Raw genomic sequence first — 19,834 nt, forward strand, 5'->3', positions numbered from 1 at the left:
GGAATCATGGCATCACATTGTTCATTATATATTTCTGAACCGACTTCCAAGAGTACTGTCTGTATTCCCTATTAGTTCTTCCATTATGTGAAGTGTGGAGGTTTCACTTTGGCTAGGGTTGTCATATAAAAGAAGGGGCATGCAGTTAAACTTGAACTTAAGATAAACAACAAACTTTTTTATTATTACAAGAATGTCTCAAATATTGCATGGGACTTACTCATGCTAAACAATTGTTTAATCCCACAGCCCTAATATTTTGCTGATATGATTAAAGTACTTACTTATATATAAACCACAGTTTAACAATGGAGACAAGAGCCATGGAATTATTTGAAATCTTTGACTTTTCTTTCCCATTACATGTGGTTTATAATCATACTGATTACGTGAGGGTGAGAGAAATCCAATTCTGAGATCAGTCAAATCTTATGACCACCACTTTGCCTAAATATATTAATATATAAATGGCTTTTACTAAGCATACTTTCTTGTTTAGCAAATGCTTCTATCATTCATTTTTGAAGTTGAAGAAAACCTCTGCATTTACATGTAGCTATACTGCAAATTTAAAGGGTCAGTCAAGAGTATTTATTGAGTGTGTACTTTATGTTAAGTCAGTAACAATCAGAATGTACTTCTTGGCTGGGAGGAGTTCAGGGTCTAGGAAGAATACAAAAATGTGAACAGATTATCATAGAGCAATATAATAGGTCTTAAAATAAAACAAGAAAAGAGTTCAGCAGGTATGACTAAAAAGACTTAGGGAATTTGACATAAAGAGGAGGTCATATTTGGTCTGGTCTTGAAGAACAAGTAAGAATTAGGCAGAAAAGAAAGCCAAAGTCATTCTCAGCAGAAAACAACAACAAATAAACAAATGAACAGTCATGAAGGATCCTGCCATGTTCGTGTAGCAGAGAAGGCTCTTGGTCTAGTCAAAGCTGGAGAAGAGGCACTGGAACCCTACATGCTCAGCTTCACTTATACTACAAATAGATTAAAAGGATGAGGTTCCTAATTCAACCCAACATTTTGCCACAGCAAGAGGAAGACTAACAAAAGCAAGTGATCACAATAAAGGCAAGAGAAAAGATGCCCAACTTTAGCAAGGATGAAAAGTAAATTGGTGGTGTAGCTCTCACAACTTTAATTCTCCTCTCACTATGACAAAAGTCAATTTTCTACATGTGACTGGCTTGGAAGATTGCAGGCAATAATTTACAAATTTTCAGTTTTAGAGATAATCAGCAAAATATTTCTCTAACCCACTATTTGATAAAGGAGCAAAAACCCTTCTAATGATTCCATTAGCAATCCTGTGATACCAAGCTCCCAAGCAAGCTCAAAAGCAGATTCCTGTGCCTACAAAAGCCGTGTATGCTTGGGTACTGCATACCTGTGGTTTAGGATTAATGATAGCTCAGCGGTCCAGCATGGACAGGAAAACATGGTGAAGAGCCAATGCTCAATGATAACAAAACAGCAGAAATGTCTTTTTGATGTCTGATAGACCTGCAACTATTTGATGTTTTTTTCATAATTGATTTTACAAACCGAAATTGTTGTATCTGTATAGCAATAAAAAAGAAAAGAACTACAGATACACACAACAGCATGGATGAATCTAAGAAGCATTATGCTAAGAGAAAGAAGTCAGACTCAGAAGAATACATATTGGATGATTCAATTTATATGATATTTGGGGAAAAAAAAAACAACTTCAGAACAGAAATTTGATCAGTGGTTGCCAGTATCTGGAAGTGGAGGAGGGAGATTGACTCCTACAAAGGATGATGAGGGAATACATCCACATTTTGACTTTAGTGATTGTTATATAACTGTATAAATTTGTCAAAATTCATTGAATTGAACATACAGAGTGAATTTTATTGTATATAAATTATATCTCAAAACAAAATAAACATTTATGTCTAAGACAGAAAAAAACTTGAAGAAACCATTATCTTGATTTTTTGTTTGATTTTGGTTTAACCATTTTCAGTACTGAAGGCTTCTGATCCTTATACCCTTTTGTTGGCAATAATCTATATCCTATATATCTAGTGGTAGACTTGACTGTCAATCAACTACTTTCAGCCAGTTTTGAGAGAATTAAGCCCTAATAACTACAACATCCATAGCATGTAATGAACAAATGTCTATTCTCTGAAGCTAGAGAGGTCCTATGTCCCATCTTTGAGATAATTGAGGAAAGATCACTTAGGTTAGTTTCTGTGTTTAATGGTTTAGATCAGGAACTCTGAACCTATAGCTAATGTAGATTAAACTATTAAAAAGAGACCACTTAGGCATATTAGCACAATGTAGCCTTTTAACTATGTTTTTGAGCACTTTTTTCATTTTATGAAGTAGTTCTGAATACTACAAAGGGAAAATATGGAAAGATTCCTTTTACTAGTTTCTGTCTGCACCAGTTGTTTTGTTTTCTTAGTTAGAACACTAACAGAGGCTAGTCTCAAACCACAAAACCAAGACTAATTCACCAAGGCAGGCAGCCTTGCCCCTCAAAAACACATTTCTTATCTTTCTTGTTTTGATAGCGCTGGTGTTGGGATGTAAAATTCCTGAGGTGTTCCCTAAATAGACAGGGCAGTGCTTCTTTCATGAATAGCTAATTTGAGTCAAGAACATGTTTGTCAAAGAGACAGGAAATATCAGTAGGTCTCAAGAAACACAACAAAGGAGTAACCCTTAGACTAATTTTCTACTGTGAAATCTGAGATATCTCAGGAGACATCTGGCACTAAGTTTACAACCAGGTACTCATCAAGGGAGAGCCATGGAAGAAAATTAACTTTAAAATTCATCTAGCTATAAATTCAGACATCCAAAACATAAAATGGAGCGATGGGGTAGTAAAAGTGTAAGGTTGTTGGGTGCAATCAAATTTGTTATCAACTTGAAATAAACTGATATAAGATGTTCTGTGTAAGCCTCATGGTAACCAAAAAGCAAAAATCTATAGGAGACAAAACAAAAATAATAAAGATTGAAAACATATTACTACAGAATACCATCAAGCCACAATGACAGCAAGAGAGGAAAAAAGAAACAAGGTATCTAAAAAACAACCAGAAATTAATTAACAAAATGACAGTAACAATAAGTCCTTACCTATCAATAATTACTTGAATGTAAATGGATTAAATTCTCCAATAGAAAGACATAGAGTGAATGAATGGATAAACAAAACCAAGACCCAATTATATGATGCCTATAAGAAATTCACTTCACTTTTAAGGACATGCTTAGATGAAAGTGAAGGGAGGGAAAAATATTACATGCAAATAGAAAATGAAAGAGAGTAGGCATATCAATGCTTATGTCAGGCAAAATAAACTTTAAGTAAAAAACTGTAAAAAGAGATGAAGAAGGATATTATGTAATGATAAACTTATTATTTCATCAAGAGAATTTAACAATTATATATATATATATATATATATATATATATATATATATGCATATGCACCCAACAGTGGAACACCTAAATATATAAAACAAATATTAAGAATCTGAAGAGAGATATAGATTGCAATACAGTAATATGAGACTTCAATACAACACTTTTAGTAATGGACAAGTGAAAACATTGGACTTGAACAACACTTTAGACTAAATGGACCTAACAGGCATATACAGAACATTCCATGCAACAGCAACAGAATACACATTCTTCTCAAGTGCACATAGAACGTTCTCCAGGATCAGTAATATGTTAGGCCACAAGACAAGTCTTAGAAAATTTAAGATTGAAACCATATCAAGTATCTATCTGATCACAATAAAAGAAGAAATTAATAACGGAAGGAATCTTGGAAAATTCATGAATACATGGAAATTAAACAACATGTTCCTGAACAACCAATGAATCAATAAAGAAATTAAAAGAGAAATGTAAAAACATCTTGAGACAAACAAAAATAGAAACACTACATATGGAAACTTACGGAGTGCAGCAAAAGCAGTTGCAAGGAAACTTCACAGCAATAAATGCCTATATCATAAAAGAACACAGTAGCAAATAAACAATGTTGTGCCTCAAGGAAATAGAAAATGAAGAACAAAGTAATCTCAATGTTATGAAAAGGAAAAATTACACATATCAGAGCAGAAACAAATGAAATAAAAGTTAGAATACAAAAGATCAACACAAATAAATGTAGAATTTTTTTGAGAAGATAACATTTGCAAACCTTTAGCTAGACTAACCAAGAGAAAAAGAGAAAAGACTCAAACAGAACCAGAAATAAAATATGAGATATTATAACTGATATAACAAAAATGCAAAGAATCGTAAGAACTATCATATGCCAAAAAATCAGATAACTTAGAAGAAATGGTTTTTTCCTAGACATATATAACCTGCCAACACTGAATCATAAAGAAAGAGGAAATTTGGACAAACCAATAATGATCTAGGAGATTAAGTCAGTAATCCACAGCAATAAAGCTCAAGACCTGATTGCTTCACTGCTGAATTTAACCAAACATTTAAAGAATAACTAATGCCTGTTCTCCACAAACTTTTACAAAAAATTAGAGGAAGGAATATTTTCAAACCTATTTATGAGGCCAGCGTGGTTCTGATACCAAAACCAGACAAAGACATCATAAGTAAAAGCTACCAGACAATATCTTTGATTAACATCAGTGCAAAAGTTCTCAACACAATACTAGCAAACAAAATTCAACTACACATTAAAAGGATCACTCACCATGATCAAGTGAGACTTATTCCTGGGATGCAAGATGATTCAACATTCACAAATCAATAAATATGGTAGACCACACTAACAGAATAAAAGACAGATAATCATATGATCGTGTCATCAGATGAAGGGAATCATTTGTCAAAAATTTTCATGATGTTCTTTCATGATAAAAACACTCAACAAATTAGCTATAGAATAACAGTACTTCAACACAGTAAAGGTCATATATAAGAAACTCACAGCTAACATTATACTCAATAGTGAAAAATTGGAACCCTTTCCTCTAAATCTAGCACAAGACAAGTATGCTCACTCTCACCACTTACATTCAACATAGTTTGGAAGTCCTTGCCAGACCAATAAAGTAAGAGAAAGAATTAAAAGGCATCCAAATAGAAAAGGAAGTGAAACTGTTCCTGTCTGCTGATGACATGATCTTATGTCCTGAAAATACTAAAGATTTCACCAAAAAAACTGTTAGAACTTTAAATGATTTGTCTCTGTGTCCCTGCCCACATGTCATATGGAATTGTAATCCTCAATATTGGAGGGGCCTGGTGTGAGGTGATTGGATCATGAGGGTAGACTTCTCCCTTTTATTCTTAGGATAGTGAGTGAGTTCTCACAATATTTGGTTGTTTAAAAATGTATAGCACTTCCCCCTTTGCTCTCTTCCTCCTGCTCCAGTAATGTAGGATGTACCAGCTTCTCCTTCCCCTTTCACCATGATCGAAAGTTTCCTAAGCCATGCTTCCTGTACAGCCTGTGGAAACTTGAGCCAATTAAACTGCTTCTCTTTATAAATTACCCAGTCTCCGGTAGCTCTTTATAGCAATATGAGAATGGACTAATACAGAAAACTGTTACTGGAGAAGTGGGGCATTGCTGTAAAGATAACTGAGAATGTGGAAGTGACTTTGGAACTGGGTAAGGAGCAGGGATTGGAACAGTTTGGAGGGCTCAGAAGAAGACAGGGAGATAAGGGGCAGTTGGGAACTTTCTAGAGCCTTTTTAAATTGTGACCAAAATGCTGATAGTGATATGGTAAATTAAGTTCAGGCTAAGGTGGTCTCAGATGCAGATAAGAAACTTTTTTGGGAACTGGAATCAAGGTCATTCTTGCTAAGCTTTAGCAAAGAGACTGGTGGCATTGTGCCCCTGATCTAGGGATCTGTGGAACTTTGAACTTGAGAGAGATGATTTAGGGCATCTGGCAGAAGAAATTTCTAAGCAACAAAACATTCAAGAGCTGACCTGGCTGCATCTAAAAGCCTATGCTCATCTGCATAAATAAAGATATGATCTGAAACTGGAACTTCTATTTACAAGGGAAAAGGAGCATAAATGGAAAATTTGCAGCCTGGCCATGTGGCAGAAAAGAAAAACCCATTTTCTGAGGGAGGAATTCAGGAATGCTGCAGAAATTTGCTTCAGTAAAGACAAGGCAAATGTTAATAGCTATTACACTGGGGAAAATACCTCCAAGGTGTTTCAAAGCTTTTTATGGTAGCTCCTCCTATCACAGACCTGGAGGTCTAGGAGGGAAAAATAGTTCTGTGGGCAGGCTCAGTGCCCTGCTACTCTGTGCAGCCTGAGGACATGGCACCCTATGTCCTAGCAGCTCCAGCTCCTACTGTGGTAAAAGGACACAAGATACATCTCAGGCCACTGCTCCAGGGTGCAAGCTGTAAGCCACAAGGGCTTCCATGTGGTATTAAGCCTGCAGGTGCACAGAGGGCAAGAGTTCAGGCTTGAGATCCTCCACCCAGATTTCAGAGGTTGCATGGAAATGCATAAATGACCAGACAGAAGACTGCTGCAGGGGTGGAGTTCTCATGGAGAACCTCTACCAATGCAGTGTGGAGAGGAAACATGGGGTTGAATCCCCACACAGAGTCCCCATTGGAGCACCACCTAGTAGAGCTGTGAAAAGAGGGCCACTGTCTGCCAGATCCCAGAATGGTAGATTCATCAATAGCTTGCACCATGCCCTTGGAAAAGCCACAAGCACTCAATGCCAGTCCATGAAAGCACTGCAGAGCCACAGGGGAGGAGCTGCCCAAGGCTCTGCAACCCCTTGCATCAGTGTGGCCTGGATGTGAGACATGGAGTCAAAAGAGACTATGTTGCAGCTTTAAGATTTAATGACTGCCCTGCCTGGACTCCCATGGGGCCTGTAGCCCCTTTGCTTTGACTGATTTCTCTATCTTGTAATGGGTATATTTACCAAATGCCTATACTCCATTGCATCTTTGAATTAACTAACTTGCTTTTGATTTTACAGGCTGATAAGTGGAAAAGACTTGCCTTGTTTCAGATGGGACTTTGGACTTGGACTTTTGAGTTAATGCTGGAATGAGTTAAGACTCTGGGGGACTGTTGGAAAGGCAAGTCATTTTTCATGGATATAGAAAAAATTATAACATGTCTGTGGAACTCAAAGGAAAAAAAAACAATAGCAAAGGCAAGCATGGGCAAAAAAAAAAAAGAAGAAAAAGAAAAAAAGAAAAGAAAAAGTTGGAAGCATCACACTACTTAATTTCAAAGTGTAACACAAAGTGACAGTAATTAAAACAGCATGGTACTTGTGTAAAAATAATTACAACAACCAATGGAACAGAATCGTGAGCCTCAGAAATGAACACATATCTATGGTCAATTGATTTTTAACAAAGGTGACAAGGATATTGAATGAGAAACAAATCATTTCCTTATTAAATGTTATTGGGAAAACTGGATATTCATATATAAAAAAATAAAATTGAACCCTGATCTCACCATATATGAAAATACTAGAGAAAGCAGGGAAGAAACTATACAACATTTGCCTGTGCAATAATATTTTAGATTTGACCCCAAAAATACAGGTAACAAAAGCAAAAGTAGGTAAATGAGATTACATCAAAATAAGAAAATTGTGCACAACAAAGGAAACAACTAACAGAGTCAAGAGATAACCTACAAATTGAGAGAAAATATTTACGAACCATACATTTGATAAGAAATAAATATCCAAAATATATAAGGAACTGAAACAACTATAAAGCAAAGAAATAACTTGATTAAGAAAAGTGCAAGGAATCTGGATAGAGATTTCTGAAAAGACAACATATGCAGGGCCAACAGATACACGAAAAAATGGTCAATACTACTAATCATTAGGGAGATGAAATTAAAACCACAATGAAATACCACCTCATATCTGTTGGGATGGTATTATCAAAAATGCAAAAGATAATAAGTGTGGGCAAGGATGTGTAGAAAAGGCAACCCTTCTACACTGTTGGTGGCTATGTAAATTAGTACAGCTACTGCAAAAAACAGTAGGAAGAGTCTTCAAAAAAGGTAAAAATAGAATTACCATATGAATCAGCAATTCTGCTTCTGGGTATTTGCCTGAAAGATTTGTAATTAGTATGTTGAAGAGATGTACACACTCCCATTTTTATTGTGGCAGTACTCACTATAGCCAAGTTATGGAGTCAACCTAAATGTCTGTCAATGGCTGAATAAAGAAAATATGGTATATATACACAATGGAATACTATTCAGCCTTAACAAAAAAAAAGAAGAAATTCTGTCATTTGTGACAACGTGGATGGGATGGAAATGGAGAATGTTTTGCTAAGTGAAATAAGTCAAACAGAAAAACAAACACTGAATGTGGTACAAAAAATTTTGCACTCAGAAACAGAGAGTAGAATGTTAGTTACCAGAGGCTGGGGAATGGGGGTGGTGGGAAAATAGGGAGATGACAGTCAAAAGATACAAAGTCTTGGATAGGAGAAATAAATTTGATTTTTTGGTAGATCTGTGACCCAGTATAGTGAACACAATTATTAATTGAGTTCTAAACATTTCAACATCACTAAGTGAATAAATATCAAATGTCTTCATTGCAAAAAAAAAGTTAAATATTTGAGGTGATGGATATGTTAATTAACTTGATTTAATCATTACACATTATATTAAAAATCACATCACTTTGTACCTCAAAGACATATACAACTATAACTTGTCAATATATAATAAAAATAAATAAAATAGAAAAGAAAATCCACATAGCACTGAAATTATAAAACACAGTCTTAGTAGACAAATTTCCTACTAAACCACATGCTGTGGATGTATGTGTGAATGCTGATGATAAATATTACTTCATATCAGGGTTCTTCACCCAGAGCTACTGGTAGTAATGCTTCTATGAAATGTGCATGCTCAACAAAGCAGGGACCAGTGGGCTGTGGAGGAGGAAAGAGGATTGCACCCAACAGGAGCATGGGAGCAGGACAGCCATGAAATACAACTTTACCAAAGAGGAGCACATTTTGATATTTTCTAACACTGTGATTTTTTCCCCAACCATTTCAGTTAGCTACTAGATGCTACGGCTAATCACTTTAAAGTGACATTATTAGAATACTTCAGTCTTTTTCTATTGCCTTCTTTTTTGGTGCTTCATTGTCTTTGATCCCAGATCCAGCTAGTGAATCGATTACAATGTTTTTTTTTTTGAGATTGAGTTTTTCACTCTTGTTGCCCAGGCTGGAGTGCAGTGGCATAATCTTGGCCACTGCAACTTCCGCCTCCCATGTTCAAGCAATTCTCCTGCCTCAGCCTCCCAAGTAACTGAGATTACAGGCTCCCGCCACCATGCCCAGCTAAATTTTTTTTTATATTTCAAGTAGAGATTGGATGTCACCCTGTTGGCCAGGCTGGTCTTGAACTCCTGACCTCAGGTGATCCACTCACCTCAGCCTCCCAAAATACTAGGATTACAGGCATGAGCCACTGCGCCCAGCCCAATTAAAAATTTAATAGGCCTGTTTAGAAATAGAGAATTCTGTCTTTAATTTTTAACACATACACACACACACACACACACACACACACACACACTCCTAATTTAGGGTCCTGAGAGCTTTGCATCTTTTACAAATTTTCTCCCTAACTGAAATTGCTTAAAGTAGCTAATATCTGGAACCCTTATTCAAGTATTTTGGCATTACAACTGTTATTTGTTTTAATTTCAATGGAAAAGGTTATTCAAGCTTACATACAGACTAAAGTTTCTTAACCCAGAGTTAGCGGTTTTCAAAAGCCTATATATTTGTCAAATGTAGTTCAAATTTTTCCTCAGGCACTAAAAAATGACACTAATATTCCCAATAGACATGGACACAGGGAGGGGAACATCACACACTGGGGTCTGTTGAGGGGTTGGGGGGGTGTCTAGGGAAGGGATAGCAGGAGGTGGGGAGATTGGGGAGAAATAACATTAGGAGAAATGTATAATGTAGGTGACAGGGGATGGAGGCAGCAAACCACCGTGGCATGTGTATTTCTATGTAACAATCCTGCAAGATCTGCACAAGTACCCCAGAAATTAAAGTGTAATAATAACTAAAAAAGGAAAAAAAATATTCCCAACAGAATATATTTAGAATTAATAATAATAGCTAAAATTTTTACCATGTGCTTGGTCCTGACCCAAGCACTTTACTTGTATAACTTATTTGGACTTCACAGCAGTCTGTAGAAGTAAGTACAGTAACTTCAACAATGAGCAATGAAATCATATAACATTTCTGCATCCAGAATCCTGTCTCTTCCATCTAGTTGATCACTTACTCTTATCCTGTGTTAATGACTGCCAAATAGCAATTTGAAACAAAGATTAATTTATTGGATTGCCTAGCAAGGGTGGTCTGCATTACTCAGCTATGAGCAGTTCTTGTTAAGCAGAAAGTAAAATAATCAGACTTAAAGACAAGAGGAAAAAGACAATATTCTGAGCCCAGGCCTCTGGATTGTTTACATCCTGTTTTGTAATGGTGGCTTATAGGCTTTTCACCATTGCTGCAGAGAAGCCTCTTTTCCAACAAGTTCAGAATGAGTTGTGTAAGATTTGCAATCCCATCACTGGGTATATATCCAAAGGATTATAAATCACTTTATTATAAAGACACATGCACACTTATGTTCATTGCGGCACTGTTTACAATAGCAAAGACCTGGAACCAACCCAAATACCCATCAATGATAGACTGGACAAGGAAAATGTGGCACATATATATGATGGAATACTAAGCAGCCATAAAAAATGATGAGTTTGTGTCTTTTATAGCGACATAGATGAACCTGGAAACCATCATTCTCAGTGAACTGACACAAGAACAGAAAATCAAACACTACGTGTTCTCACTCATAGGCTGGTGCTGAACAATGAGAACACATGGACACAAGGAGGGGAATATCACACACTGTGGTTTGTTGTGGGGGACTAGGAGAAGGACAGCAGGGGGTAGGGAGTTGGGGAGGGATAACATGGGAAGAAATGCCAGATACAGGTGACAGGGATGGAGGCAGTAAACCACATTGCCATGTATGTACCTATGCAACAATGCTGCATGATCTGCACATGTACCCCAGAACTTAAAATGCAATTATATATATAAAGATTCCTGTGGGCCTAGGGCCATCAGGCTACACACAAATGTTTAAAGTTTTGTGAGGTTTCTATTTAGCATCATGGATATACCATGTGGCAACCGATCTGTGTATGGAGTTGGGCTGGAGTGAAATGAATGTGAATTAGATGCTTCTATATTTCTCTATTCTCTGAGAACACAGGCATACTCACCACAAAAAAGACCATAGGAGATGAACTCTAGTCATTTCTAACTTGCTTAGAAGCATTCTATTTAGAAATTGTTCTGCATATAGTGCTCCTGGATGTTATATGAAAGACACAATAAACTATGAAGAAAAATGTTGTTGATTCTACTAAGATTCACAAACCTGGAAGCCAGGCATGGCCATATCACTATTTAAAAGAAAAAAAAAAACAGAATAAAAGAAAACAAAAAATGATAGCTATTTCAGATTACTTGAGCCTGGTTCATCTTGGGCTCCTCTGTCACTAGCAAGGGATATATTTCTAATTCCCACTGGTTCAGGTTTATCTTCCTGCTTAGTTAACAGCAAGACATGAAGAGAGCATTAGAAGTGTGCTATTGGTTGGTAGAGTTGCTGCAAAAATCTCATCCCAAGAGCTGTTTCATGTCAATCACCTAGGTTGGGATGAGGGAAAGGATGAAATCACCCCAGTTCTCTCCCTCACCAGCAGCAGCTCGCCACAGCAACAGCAAAGCCACCAGAAACATGCACTGCTATATCTGGTTGGATATGAAGGAAAACCTCACTCAGAGAAGAAATGAGACATTGTCTATTAGGTTGCTTCCTTCCCTACCCTCCCAGTTTTCCCCAGAATTATTTGTTTGAATAAAACAGTTGTTCACTGAATTTCCCTTTCAAAAACATTCTCCTGGAAAGGACAAGCACTCAGTCATATTAATTCCCTGCTTAAAACTTTCCAACTGATTCTGACCCTTTATCAAATGCTATACACTTCGGTGACAATCTATTGGAAAAGAAAGCTGTCTAAATGCACTAATTTCTATCTTGGGCATTAAAATCTTTCTAAGAGAATGTAATTAGTTGTTCACACTGAAAATGTACTCCAGTTTTACAACTCCTGTGATTTTATAACTGACCCCAGAAGACATAAAAATTCAGAGTAATACAAACCCAATTACCAAATACTATCTAATGTAGAGAAGCAATAGAAAAGCATCAGTTAGGGCCCAAAAGGGTAGTCAGCAAGCCATTATGAAATCTGAAGTTGGGACAACTTCCTAGCGTTTCTGTTACTGAAAACCAGTCTGTGATGAAAATTGAGGAACAGACGCAAAGACACATTTTCCTTCAAACCCACAGTATAGCAATAGCCTGGATACAACCAACAGCCGAACAGACACCCACAGAGAGTTAACTGAACCAGCAACTAGGAGTCAGAAATGTACCCAAGTGTCTCTGCTCAGTTTTTATTCACAAGATTCTAGCTTCACCTGATACTATCTATTTTTAGCATCATGAAATTAGTATAGATTCACTCTTCAAGTTGTTTTGCAGGTAACAAAAATAGCAAAGACCTAGCCTCTATAATCTGAGAATTTATTCTCTAGATACAGAAAGATGCTTCAACAGAAAATAATTTGCAAAAATTATAAAACAATATGACAACAACCATAAAGTAGTATCTTATGAATTTAATACATATACACTGAAGACTTACATTTGAAAGTAATCAAACTATGATAGGTTTAGTCAGAAAAGACCTCCTAAAGGAAGAATGTTTTGTAAGACATTTTAAAGGGACTTAACAGACATTAATTTTCAGTGAGAAGAATGGAAGTTACCAGCAAAGTCAAAGATATTGTATTATTTTTAGAGAAAAGACTATGATTAGAGAGATAAGAGGAACCAACCAGACCTGAGAATGTAGCAAACCCTGTGGAAAGAAATGTTGTAATATGGAATCTGAAATTCAATTAAATTTCTTGCATGTTGGCTAGTTTTATATTTGAAATAATACAGCTTCTCTTAAACAGGAAAAACTATAGAAAACATTCGCATAAAACTTTAGAAAATTGTGTAGCATCTATATTCCCTCTAATTTTATAAGCAACAACTGTTCATGGTAAGAACATTTGAAAAATATAAAGTACAAAGGAGAGTTAAAAGCTTCCATAGTACCACTATTGAGACATAACAACTGTTAACTCAGAGTCTTTCAATTTACTCTGTTTATGTGTGTGTGCATGTATATATGTGTGCATCAATGATGCCCTTTTGTACACAAAATTGAGCATCTTACTGCACATACCATTTTATGTATTTTTTCCACTATCAATATTTTAAAACTAGCAGTCTGCTTTATGTGACATTTTTCATAGGACTTTTTGTCATTCTGGTCTCATTGATGCTTATTTTTTTTTTCAATAGCCATTGTGTTTGGCAAGTAGGAAAAAGTGCAAATAAATCCCAGTTATATTGTTTGAAAGAAACAATCATTAGCTGAAGAAATCTCTTAGGTTAATATCAACATATTGTGATTTCCTAGAATAAAATATTCAGAGGTGACGAAGTTAGTAAAAATTTGATACATTCTGATTCTGCTGGGCAATAAGGGACTAACCTCTTGTTCCAAATAGTTTGTCTTGGCTCCAAATTAGTGAAGAGACACTTTTGTTTACCATTGTCAATGTCATTATCAAACTCATTTTTGAAAGAAGTGTGTCATCGCAGGGCATAGATTCCTCAGTGATTTCATTGGTTCAAAAAGGTTGCATTGTACTACTTTTCCATCACCCTCTAAATAGTGTGACATGGACCAAAGTCAAGCATGTCTCCTTCGAAAATCAGCTTATCCCACTCAGGCACAAAAGTAGTAGTTCATTTTTACTACATCTCCCTGGGGGACATTTGATTCAAAAGAGAGATTTAAAAAGTACTATTAGGTTGAATGTAGTTATTCAAGGTAACAATTCGTTTAATTCATGAAAATTATTTCTATTTTGCATTTGAGTCTCTTATTAAGAATTTCTGTTAGTTTGTTTGCTTCAGTATTCTCCATAGTAACAAACACAGGGAAGCAGCTTTTCCCTTTGTAGTGAACGATCCACAAATAGAGAAACACAACATTGGAGACTGTTTCCCTATCAACTAATGAAGCTTTCCTCTGGAGATGCTTATGTGCCCAGTAGCTTTGGTAAGGTGACATGAGCAGACAAATATTATATGCCTTGCTCTCCCTCTATTTCTGAAGACTTAATGTTACAAGAAATAGAGCATTTCAATACAGAATGAAAATAACTTCAAGTGAGAAGGCTCTATGCTGGCAACTACACAGAACTATTTACTTTCCTCTACCATGTAAGGTAGGGTGAACTTTTCAAAGCCCGGTGGCTAGAAATGGTCAATGAAACGCTGGCAACCTTGACTGATGACTTAGTTGTCTTAAGTGAGAAAATATGTATATACATATTGCTTAGGTTTGGACACTTGAAAAAATATTAAAAGAAAATATTTCTAGAATCTAGATAAATGCTTACAGATTTCTATATTAGACACTGCAGAGGGAAATTTTCAGAGACTGGCAATTCCTTTCCTACACAACAACATGTGTTTCTTCTGTGTAGATAAAGAAAAGCAATTCAACTTACTGGATATTACGGTGAGAACTGGTTCAGCTCGAACTATGCTAGTCAAACCAAAATAGTCACTTAAATACTATGCCACAGGGCTCACAGGATTCTAGAAAGAAAAAAAAAAACATTAAAACACTTTCTGAGGTAAGCTACATTGAAGAAACATACTGCAAATTTAAAAATGAAACAACAGGTCAGGTTTTTTTCCTGCACTTTTCTTCAAACCATTGTGACTCTGTGCAAAGGAGCTATATACAGGAATGAAATAAACACAAAGGCAGAGGTAAAGGCTTAGCCCAAGTCAATGCACTGAGATAGAGCACGAATTCTCTAATTTTTAAAAAATTGTTAGCTAGTTGGATATTTCATAGAAATACATTGAGTCAGAAATGAGTTGACTCAGTAAAATAAATATTTTAATAAAATAGAACTTACAATAAAAACAATCTGGGGCCAGGCGCGGTAGCTCACGCCTGTAATCCCAGCACCTAAGGAAGCTGAGGTGGGTGGATTACCTGAGGTCAGGAGTTCAAGACCAGTGTGGCCAACATGGTGAAACCCCGTCTCTACCAAAAATACAGAAATTAGCTGGGCATGGTGGTGGGTACCTGTAATCCCAGCTACTCAGGAGGCTGAGGCAGGGAGAATTGCTTAAAACCCAGGAGGCTGAGGTCGCACCACTGCACTCCAGCCTGGGTGATAGAGCGAGTTTTCATCTCAAATGATAATAATAATAATCTGGCATTTACTTAAATTATGCATCACTATATGATGATGAGGCCTAAGCTGTCATAACAATACACATATTCTACATACTACCTTAGTATTGCCAAATTAAGTGCTTCTAGAGTTCTCTGGAAGGAGAAGAAAGAGGAACCCCTAAAGATTAATGAACTCACAACACAAAAGAATCTAGACGCTGGGCGTGGTGGCTCACACCTGTAATCCCAGCACTTTGGGAGGCTAAGGCAGGTGGATCACAAAGTCAGGAATTTGAGACCAACCTGGCCAACATGGTGAAACCCTGTCTCTAATCTTTGTAAAAATACAAAAATTAGCAGAGCGTGGTGGCAGGTGCCTGTTGGCAGGCACCTGTAATCCCAGCTACTCGGGAGGCTGAGGCAGGAGAATCACTTGAACCCAGGAGGCAGAGGTTGCAGTGAGCCGAGATCACACCACTGCACTCCAGCATGGGCAACAAGAGTGAAACTGTCTCAAAAAAAAAAAAATCTGCATTTCCACTTCTGGGAAATGGGACTCCACGATCTAAAGGCTTGAGAACTAAGAACCTCAAATTTTCTGCCATTCCACCATCACCTCCCCTCAGGGCTGCCTTGTACGCCTCTGGGGGAGGGGCTGGCACCATTCAGATTCTAGAGCATGTGAATGGAGGCCACTGGAATTGTGCAACATGACAGAGGTGAACCCTGGCCAGTGAAGAACATCAGCAGGAGTCAGCTGCTGTTTGCACTCCTCTCCCATTCATACTTTGACTTTCTATTCAAACATTTATTCAACAACTATTTGTGGAGAACCATATCAATCGGGACTCTTTAATGAAGGTGTCAGAAAACCAAACTCCAACTGGCTTAAACAAAAAGGGAATTTATTGCTTCATATATACAGGCTTTAAGTGAATAGCTGCTATCATCAGAATTACACGTCGCTCCCTATCCCTTCACTCCACTTCCTCTGTGTTGACTCTAATTCTCTGACAGTATTTGGGTCATCCTCGTGACACAGTGGGCAGCACATCAGTCTTATTATTTGATAGAACTTTGTATATTATTTAGTGCTGTATGTATCACTAACAGACAAAATTCTTCCAGTTAATGATCATCCCATTCTACTAACTTTAGTATTAATTCCAAATTCAACGTAATCATCTTGTAAGAACATTAACCCATTATTCAGTAGGCAAATATGTACCTTAAGGAATAATTTCAAAGTCACACAATCTTAGATAAAACAGAGGCAATGCAGTCTGAATCGGGCTCGTTGGGGGTGGAGCTTGGGCACCAGCATTTTTAATAGCTCTGCAGGTGATAAGACCAGTGGCCTGAGCATTCAACAGATAACATTGAGAACTAGTTTGTCTACATTTGTGAAAGGTTTAAAGCAATTCAGTAGTTATTATGACATTAAAACATATTTAAGTTATACAACTGAGAAGCTTTTATTGGAAATGAAGTCCTAAGAATGGATGTTACAGGTTTTCCAGAACACCTAGGGTCTACAGAAGTCTCTAAGCTCTGCTTAAATTTCATTCTTGATGCCTGCTCTAACCTTTTGATAGCTTCTATTCACATATAATTTTAGCACAAAATCAGGGTAAAGCTTGAAGCTGCTAATTGAATTGTTACATGTGTGTAGGGATAGCATCTGAGATATTAACATACGTGTTTTTTTCTCCCAGTGTTTCCCTCTTTCCTTCTCATTCAAACAGAGGATTCCTAAGGAGAAGGGTAAAACAAGGCAGAAAGCACAAAAGTCTCAATTGTTCTAGATTTGGCTCTCAAATGCCTAAGAAATTAAGTAGAAAATATCTAGAGTAGAGACAAACTATTTGGAAGAAACAGGAAAGAAAGATTCTATATCTGTCATCTCCACACCTTCCCCACCACACGCACGCATGCACACACGCACACACACACACACACATGCCCACACGCACGTAGATTGGGAATAAGTCTTGTATTGATCATGATAGCAGAGACTTCGGAAGGTCATACAGGTAGGATGCTATGGGTCTATGACTCCCGGAAAGAAGGCATAATTGTGCTAAGCCTAAGCAGATGAGACTAAAGAAAGCTAATCGTCCATGCTCCCCTCTCCCCAAAATTCTCTATTTAAATGAGAAGGAAAGAGCTTGGCACAAAAACAGCAAAAATTTTCCCTAAGCCCCACTCACCTCCACCAAGATTGCCATAGAATTGAGAGGGAAATGAACAAGTTAACTGAGCCATGTGGATACCAACAGAATTCTGAGCTGTCTAGCTTCAGAAAGACCAGGACTAAAGTTCTTGGTAATCTGACATGTGTTCATCTTTATTCTGGGGGAAAGAAATGAATTTGACAAATATGGACTGTCATTTGGAGAGTGGAGGACCAGGAAACTTGGGCCATTCTCTACAAAAACAATTTGTACACATTACAGGGGGATGTAAAAAAACAGGGGATTATTGACAAAGACTTTGTATCTATTCGTAAAAGTGCTTATATGCTTGTCTATTAGTTATCTACTACTGCTTAACAAATTATCCCCAAACTTGCTGGCTTTAAATTATAATAATTGTTTATTATCTCACACAGTTTCTGTGGATCGAGAATTTAGGAGTGGCTATGCTTTCATTTTAGCTCGGTCTTTCTTGAACGTCAAGATGTCAGCTAAGACTACAGTCAGATGAAGGTCTGATTGTGTCTGGAAGATCTGCTTCTAAGATGATTCATTCACATGGCTACCATGTTCACCTTGGCTGTTGGTGGGGGCCTCAGTTTCTCTCTGTGAAGCTGCTTGAATATCTTTAGAACATCATAGCTATTTTCCTCCAGAGGGAGAGATTCAAGAGAAGGCAAGGGGAAAGCCATATTTTCTTTCATAAGCAAGCTTCAGAAGTTGCTCAACTGTCATTTCCTCCCAAGGTCCTATAGATTACAAAGGTAAAACCTACTGATAACAGGAGGGGATTATACAAGACCAAGAATACCAGGAGTTAAGGTGCCATCTCAGAGGCTGGCTACCACAGCTTGCTACTTTGTAATCTTTCCACTAGAGAGTGAAAGATGCTTGCCCCAAATGAGAAAGGAAACATTCTAATTAAATGTCATTTCTGTCAACCATTTCAGATATAAACCAGGAAGGCAGCTCACTTCACTCCCAAAGGGAAGCAGTGAGTAAACTGTGTTCTTTGAGCTTCACTCTGAATGCATTCGTTTTTGTTGGTTTCACAAAGACAAAGCATCAGATGGATAGGGGAAGCTTCATTACTGCTTAGACCAAAGAAATAAAAATGACACCTCATAAGAAATGGTTTAAAAAACACTGTGGATGATGTCTGAGTTTTATTTAATTTTTTTTGAACAGTAAATAAAAGGAGAATTGCTGTAAAATTCTTCTGATAGTCTGTTTCTTAAAATCCTGAACCTTACACTCATTGCCTTATGCAAATTGCCAACCATCTTAGAATCTGGTGAGGAGAATGAACTTTTTCCTGAGCTTTGTCCAAGAGTTCCCAGCAGGAACTAGTATACACCAATGACTAAGGGAGAATTTTTCTACTCTTTCTTTCTGTGCCTTGGTATTCTATAAGCCCCTAAATCCTTTATATGACCATGGGAAGATGGGTGAAGCTTAAACAGAAGAATGAGAATTTGAGCTAAAATTAAGATGCAGAAAATTAATGTAGGTTATGTTTATTTTGCACATGCATTTTGAACCCATGTCCAAAATTTCTACTTTCCAAGTTTTCAGATAAAATTTAAGCCAATGCTTGAAGTAGAACACAAAAATATTACTTTCATCTACATAAAACAATTGGGTGACTCGATCCATTGGATCACTGCATTTAGTCAGTTCAGTTTTTTAAAAAAAATCTTCAAAGAAGTTATAAACAAAACTATATAGTAGTCTTGCCTCTATCAAGAACAATGACAACAAAAAAATAATTTACATGATGAACACTACGTGAGGCACATTTTTTCACCTCATTTATTTGTCTCACAACGAAGCTGAGAATTGTACATGAGAACCTCTAATTTTCACATGAGAAATCTGAGGGTCAGAAAGGTTAAATAACTTACCCAAGGATATTTAGTAAAGCCAGTGTGTTAGTTCGTTTTCACACTGCTGATAAAGACATACCCAAGACTTAGTAATTTATAAAGAAAGGAGGTTTAATTGACTCACAGTTCCACATGGCTGGATAGGACTCCCAATCATGGCAGAAAGCAAGGAGGAGCAAGTCATATCTTACTTGGTGGTAGGGAAGAGAGACAATGAGAACCAAGTGAAAGAGGTTTCCCCTTATTAAAACCATCAGATCT

General features: G+C 36.9%; 1 protein-coding gene across 4 annotated transcripts in view; it reads right to left on the reverse strand.

The window, feature by feature from the left end:
- Positions 1–19,834, reverse strand: part of LOC108590610 (uncharacterized) — a 144,369-nt gene that overhangs the window by 91,025 nt on the left and 33,510 nt on the right. For 3 of the 4 annotated variants that reach the window (XR_013532211.1, XR_013532214.1, XM_078365148.1), the window contains exon 2: positions 14,807–14,897. The gene's annotated coding sequence lies outside the window, so the exon portion shown is untranslated. Of the gene's footprint in view, positions 1–4,742; positions 5,098–14,806; positions 14,898–19,834 lie in introns of those variants that run through there. The other variant, XM_078365149.1, reaches the window with a different exon arrangement.

This window comes from Callithrix jacchus, chromosome 2 (assembly GCF_049354715.1).
Source record: "Callithrix jacchus isolate 240 chromosome 2, calJac240_pri, whole genome shotgun sequence".
Taxonomy (NCBI): Eukaryota; Metazoa; Chordata; class Mammalia; order Primates; family Cebidae; genus Callithrix; species Callithrix jacchus.